Source organism: Parasteatoda tepidariorum, chromosome 4, assembly GCF_982258835.1.
Source record: "Parasteatoda tepidariorum strain Cologne lab strain chromosome 4, Ptep-v5.0, whole genome shotgun sequence".
NCBI classification, from domain to species: Eukaryota; Metazoa; Arthropoda; class Arachnida; order Araneae; family Theridiidae; genus Parasteatoda; species Parasteatoda tepidariorum.
Genome location: NC_141758.1, coordinates 63832964 through 63840373, shown reverse-complemented (window position 1 = coordinate 63840373; position 7410 = coordinate 63832964). Strand labels below are relative to the sequence as shown.

Here is a 7410-nt window from a genome sequence, read left to right as displayed (position 1 = left end):
AAACACCTAAGATTTATGTAAAGGTTATCATTAGATCAAAAGCTGTTAAAAAAGTTCACATTTTGCACTGTACATCATTATACTTCCACAACTTTAATAAAACTTAAAAATGAATTTTTCCCTCAAATAGAGATCTACTGGTATATGTAGAGTTAAAACTTACGTTAGATAGAGAAATAAATTTACGCATAGAGATAAAAATTTACTCTCTTACGTTTTTATAAATTATATTTTCCCAAAATTGGTATCACTCATCCTATTTAATACGAGGGCTGTTCAGAAAGTATCTAGACTGAATTTATTATACAAAAACATGCATACATAAACAGGTTTTGAGTCAATATCCTTCGAAATATGCTTCATTGGCAGTAACACACTTGGCCCAACGATGTTTCCAGTCCTCGAAACATTTCTAGAACTCAGACTTTGGGATGGCCTGAAGCTGCTGCGTCGAATTCTGTTTTATGCTTTCAATGTCCTGAAACCGGCGTCCTTTTAAGGTATTCTTGATCTTGGGAAAGAGGAAGAAATCTGGAGGTGACATGTCCGGCGAGTAGGGAGGATGTGCTATGTTCCGTGTTTTGTCCACTGATTTACGACCCTCCTTTAATCGCCGGAACCACTCGAAAACCCCAACACGACTCATCGTCTCATCTCCAAATGCTGTTTTAATCATCTCTTAGGTTTCGGTGCCCGTTTTACCGAGCTAAAAGCAAAATTTGATACAGATTCGTGTTTTCAAACATTTTCTGTTTTCGACGAACGCACGCAAACACTCCACATAAAAAAAGTCAGTGTGACTGAACGGCGCGTTGTACAGACCTGCCGATTTTTGTGAGACGAGGTGAAATATGCGCGCGCATGATGGGCACAGTCCCACCGCTAGGGGTTTTCTGGAACAAATAGAATAAATTTAGTCTCGATACTTTCTGAACAGCCCTCGTATAATTCATATAAGCTATTAATGAACGTTATGCATCTGGCAAAGATAAGATACAATAAGACTTAAAAGTGAATTTTTCACTTAAATAAAGAGATATCTACTATTACATAAGGAATGAAAAATAATTCCTCCATCTTAGAAGAGGAAGCAATTTTTGTTTATTATTATTTGTGATAAAGTTGTTTTATATTTATTTTCAGGGCTTTTGTGGAAAACATACAAATAATATGATGGATGAAAAGATGAAGTAAGAATGTTTTTTTTCCAGGGTTAATAAATAAATATTTATTTTACTTTTTGTAATCAGAGCTTTATGTTATGGCAAAAGAGACGATTTTTACTTGGGAATGCGGTGCTTATTAAAAAAGAAAACATATAAATATAATAAAATATTTTGCGGAAAGAAATTCTGAGGGTCCTTTAATCAAGCAAGCAAGTAACAATTTACAAATCATACATGAACTACAAGATACAATGCCTCTGGAAATCAAGGATAGATTATTTTATAATTTTAACTATATTTTTTCTACCCACGCTGAACTTAGCTTAGTTAACGTACAGTTGGACCCCTTTATAGTGAACCATCCGTGCAGCCAGCAATAAGTACACTATAAACGGTGTTTCGCTATATCCAAAAAAATATTTGTTATTGGTATTCCTAAGATATAGTGCTTGCAATAGTACATGATTTGTTTTATAAAATCTTAGCTAACTAAATAAGTAAATTCATCCGCAACATGGTTTTCTTTCAGCGAATTTCCCTTATAACGAAATTGTAAATCGGAACTTTAGATAACATTCAAAATATTCTCCATATAACGAAGTGGTTATCTCCCTGTAGCGAACATTTCAAACTTTTATCTTTTCAATTTTCATCACTTTTGAGAAAAGCTGCATTTAAAAGTTTAAATTTTTCTGCAACCGATTTACTCTCCCATGTGTTAGTTTTTAGAATCACTCGATTTATTCATTTTCAGCGAAATCACACATTTTAAACTTTCTCTATAATATGTCTTGCTTCATTTTCAATTAAAAGCCATAAGTAGATGCTTTGAATTTTGAAATGTTTATTTAAATTCATGCAAAAGCAATTCGTTTTATATATATTTTAGGCATTTAATCTCTGTGACTATAAACTTGAATAACATGCAGACTATGACCTACAATTATATACCGAAATACGAGGTAAGAAAAGGGTTTATTTTTTAACGTTTAGATAAAACATGTTAAAAAGTAGTTCATATTCAAAATATGTTTAAAATTGACAATTTCTTACGTACCATTTGAATGTGATTTTTAAAATCCCGCAAAAAAGTATTTTCTATAAGAGAAAGATTATTCCGTAATCAACGTTCTTAAAAAATATTTTTAGAAGCTTTGTCAAAAAATGAAGTTAAAAAACGTGCTCATAGGAGCTTCGGATTAGTATTTTATACTTTTAAGTGAGGATTAGTACTTTTAAGTGAGAAGAAAATTCATTATAAAAATGTGACGAATCACTTATGAGGAAGGGGGATATGGAACATCAAAACCAGTTTGATTGCTCGATAATCTGAGTTTCTTTTCTATAATTTTCCTTCAGCAATCGGACTAATTTTGAAGTTCTTAATTTTTCTTTACTCAACACTGATTCTTCAGATTTTCATAAAGTTTCTGCTATTTCGTCTTTAAAATATTATTTAGATTCATTTGATGAGAATTCTAATAAATTCCTTATTGATTGACAGAGATTCTAAGAAGATAAATTGAGGTTGGTGATTACGGATTTTATTGCTCAAGTATTATTCATATATTTCAATATTTTTTTGTATTTTTTTTTCAGAGCATTGAAATATCAAGCAATCTAGCAGGATATATAGGAATATGGTTGGGAGTTTCATTTATATATGTAATCAATCTCCTAGAAGAAATGTTTTCTTCATTGATGAATTCATTTAAGAAGCTGCTAAAAAGACAAACAAATTCGCAAAGCAATATTGTTTTGGTACTCTAAAAATAAAAAAAAATTTCTTCATCTTTCGTGTTTGTGTCTTTTTAAGGTTGTTTTTGGGGTCTTCGTCGCTACATGACTTTTTTTTTTGTTGCGAATAATATGCTATTTTCATAACTGCTGTAAATTTTCAACAGTTACTCATGACCGGGATAGTCTGGTTACAAGTTACTGGGCCCATGCCCAAGAGGTCGTGGGTTCGATCCAAGGCCGACCAAAGACTCCCCGTGTAGAAAATTGTGACTGATGCACGTTAAATCTGACGAATTGTAAAGTCCTCCATGTTCCCACAACTAATCAATACATCTGGGGGTACTGATCCAGGAGTCTCTTTGTTAGAGTTTTTAGGTTTGGTTACTAGATTGGTTTAAAATTACAAGGCTTCGGAGTTGAACATTAGTAGTCGTAAACCCAAAATTAGGTTGGCCGTTCAATGACGAGTATAAAACCAAATATACAAACAGTTACTCATGACTGTTATGATATGTTTAACCTATCTTATGCTTATTCCATAAATAGAGCAAAACATCAATAGGGAGAAAAGCCACAGTTTGTTGATAATGAAAAGCGTTTGTAGACAAATTTTTCAATATTTACAAACTTGCATGCAATGCTGCATTCGCTGGGCTTATAAAATTTTTGTGAAAATATGAATAAGAAGCAAATTTTCAATTTTTAAGAAACTTTTAATAACGTTTAAAATATTTTAGTTGTTTATTCGTTCTGTAGCTCAGATAATTCTTCGTGGCCAGATGGTATATAGAGTTTAAAATCATTGCTTTGCTACAAGTGTTAGGTATTTACTGTGGCTTTTTTTTCCATTTTCCTTGGCGTCAACGTTACAAAAAGCAATGTTTATTAAGTTTCTACTATAATTTTTCAATAAAAGTTTTAATCAAAATTATTAGTTAAAAATAATAGTCATAACTACGAAAGAATGGAAACACTTTTTTTCATATTTCTCTAGAAATTGTTAGAGATTTATTTTAAGGCTTTAGAAGTGTTTAAGTCATGCGATTTCTCATATATAGCAATAAAGTTTAAAGCGTTTAGAGGTTTGAGGGACCAGCAACAAGTTACGATAGAAGAAATTTTTTTTTTGAATAATCATAAGTCAAAAAATACAGCAATAAGTCTGTAACTCATGTCAATTACGTTGATTATCATATGAAATAACTACACTGGTTATCATAAATTAAGGAAAAATCACAAAAATAGCGATAACTCTTTCAAAAGTAAGCCAAACCGTGCAAAATTTGCATATGTTGTCCACTAAGAGTAGCTGAGTAAAATTGCAATATGCAAATTAGTGGCGCTGCACTCGGCTTACGTCATCTGCCTGGAGCATAAAAGTCCAAGTTTGAGAGAAAGCACACAAATTTTACTGTGATTGCGACATTGAAAATCTGAGATAGCCAATTCGTAATAATGACCTCTAGGCATCATTTGCCTGAAGAACTACGATGGAGAGCCATCGGGAGACTAGAGGCAGGGCAGAGTCAATCAGAAGTGGCCAGATGGCTAAATGTGAGTCCATCTGTGGTTCATAGACTTTGGAGGCAATTTCAAACCACAGATTCGGCATCTAGGAGGTTCAGTCAAGGACGGCCAACTGTTACGACCAGTGCCGATGACCGATATTTGACATTAAGTGCACGCAGGAATAGAACCGCTACTCCGACACATCTTAGATCCTCTCTTGCTGCAGCCACCGGAAGGTTGGTGTCAACGTCAACTGTGCGCAGAAGGCTCCACGAAGGTGGTCTGTATGCGAGACGACCAGCCATTTGCGTGCCGCTCACATCACGCCATAGGAGAGACCGTTTGCAGTGGGCCCGACAACATGTCCACTGGACGTCAGATCAATGGAGGCCTGTTCTCTTTACGGATGAGTCCAGGTTTAGTCTAGAAAGTGACAGTAGACGTTATTTGATATGGAGAGAACCTGGGACCCGTTATCATCCATCAAACATCCGTGAAAGTGATGCATACGGAAGAGGCAGTGTCTGTGTTTGGGGAGGCATATCCTTAGGAGGGCGCACATACCTCCATGTCTTTCCAAGGGGAACCGTGAATGCTCAGGTTTATCGAGACAACATCCTTGATGCTTATGTGCGCCCATATGCCGGGGCAATTGGTGATTGCTTCCTGTTACAGGACGATAATGCAAGACCACACAGAGCTCGCATTGTTGATGATTATCTTCAACAGGAAACAATTACTCGCATGGAGTGGCCAGCTCGATCCCCGGACTTGAATCCTATCGAGCACGTTTGGGATGCTCTAGGGAGGCGTGTATCTGCCATCAATCCGCCCCCTCAGACCCTTGCCACGCTTGCAACTGCTTTACAAGAGCAATGGCTCTCACTTCCTATTGAACTGATAGACCGCATAATTGAAAGCATCACACATCGCTGTTTGTGCTGTATTGCTTCTAGAGGCAATCATATTCCATATTAAAGGTACTTTTTCTATTGCAAACCGATACTTCCAATTTGTTTATTTTATACATGTGCTAATTTCTATACTACTATTAATGTCTGATAATTTCTTTTTATGTTGTTTAATACCTTACTATGTGTTGTATATTGTGGGTAAGTTTCATAAAATTCCATGTGTAATTTCTTGAGTTATCGCGATTTTTGTGAATTTTCCTTAATTTATGATAACCAGTGTACATAAAATTTCGCAAACTTTTTTATAAATAGCTATTTTTTTTAACTTACGTTTTTTTACTATAACTGCAGAAATATTCAATAAATATTTTAAAAGCAATTAGAGCAAATTTTTAATTAATAAGAGTATTATTTTAAAATTTGAAGGAAAAAAATCGTTAAAAATTGCGTAAGTTATTAATAATTATAGTAATCCTTTCATACAGGGCAGGCGCAGAAAACATTTAAAAATTTTTTTTTGATAATTTTGTTTCAAAACGTATTTGGTAACATGAAAATGTCCAATTTGAATATCTTGAAATTGTTAAAAGTTTCTAGCAATTTTCTATGCAGTTTTTGTTAATTTGGAAACAAAGTTTCAAATTTGAAGGGGGTTTCCACAAATTTCATTTTGCATCAAAAGAAAATTTCATGACAGATGATAATACCCTAAAATGATGGTCCAGACAGCAAAATGTGAAGGTATTTGAATATAAAACATAATTTAATTGGTTGTAGTCCTACATGATGTCGATGACATTTTTAATAAATTTTATTTAACAGTGCGTTTCAGTTAAAAAAAATTTTCAGGGAAATAAAATTAATTTTTAGACACATTGAGTTGAAGCAAGTAAAATTTATGTTGAAAGCTTAAAGTTATTTTGAAATTGTGGTAGAAAATAGCATTAACTTTGATATAAAAACGGAAATGATTTGAGAGGAGATATATTTCTTCTATACATGCTGGTAAAGCACTATTTTCTTTATGCTGAAATGAACGAGACTAATCTCGAGGTTATCGGACTAATAGTTTAGAAGTTATAATAAACTTTTAATCAGAAAAAAAATCAATTTTGTACTTTTATGTATTTACGCATCTCGTGTATAGTTTCAATTGAGATTCGGCGCGAGAAAAAAAATTGGAAACGAAGGAACATTTGTTTAACCTTTCACGCGGAATTTTCATTACCTCGATCCACATATGTGAACCTAAACTTTGTGACTTCTAAAAGCACACAGTAAGAAAATTTCAAGTGTTATCCTCACTAAAACATTCGTTGACATTTAAGCTTTCTGGGAATTCCAACAGGTGCAGAACCTGTAAGTTAATTGGGCAGAATTCTGCATAAACAGAAATGATTTTCAAATCCACATATTCGAAGTAATAACTCGTAAGTAATTTTAAATATTATATAATTTAGTAATTCTGAAAATTATTTTTTCTTCTTTTGACTTTGTAGTTCTGCGGTTTGTATGAAGCTTTAAAATTTATATTTACTTAATAGTAGTGCACTCAAGAATATGCAGGTCCACGTATGTGTACTTGGTATGTGTAGCGAAATTTATGACAGCGTAGTAGTCAAGTGAAGTCTATTATGAGTATTTTATTTTATATCTACTTAGAAATATTTTGTGTATTTTAATTAATTATTTTATATCAAAGTACATGCATGTATTAAATAACTTTTTCTTTTTGTGCTTTTAATAGTAAATATTTAAAATATTTAATATTAAATTAAATATCTTTTTAAATATATTTAATATATTGTTAAACATTTTTTTTATAAACAATGTTAGATTCTTTTCCATAATCATACATTTTGGGTGGCTTGCTTAATTAAAACAAGTTTGAAACTGAGATTTAATACAATATTGCATTGCATACTTAGATAAAACTTCGTATTTTTTTATAAATTATTAAATCTCTTCAGTATTGCATTTAAATAGACCATAAGATAGCAATATGCATATTTGTTCCTTCTTCATGTGCATTTTAACATTTAAAATATTTATATTCCTTTATTTTGTTAAAACCTGAGGTC

The 7410-nt window shown here is 32.7% G+C and overlaps 1 long non-coding RNA gene across 1 annotated transcript; it reads left to right on the top strand.

Annotated features, from left to right (window-relative positions):
• Nucleotides 1–1147: 1147 nt before the first annotated feature.
• Nucleotides 1148–2939, top strand: LOC139425762 (uncharacterized). The gene is made up of 3 exons (XR_015432874.1): nt 1148–1190; nt 2056–2128; nt 2766–2939. It is a non-coding gene; the product is annotated as an uncharacterized LOC139425762 (long non-coding RNA).
• Nucleotides 2940–7410: the final 4471 nt, after the last annotated feature.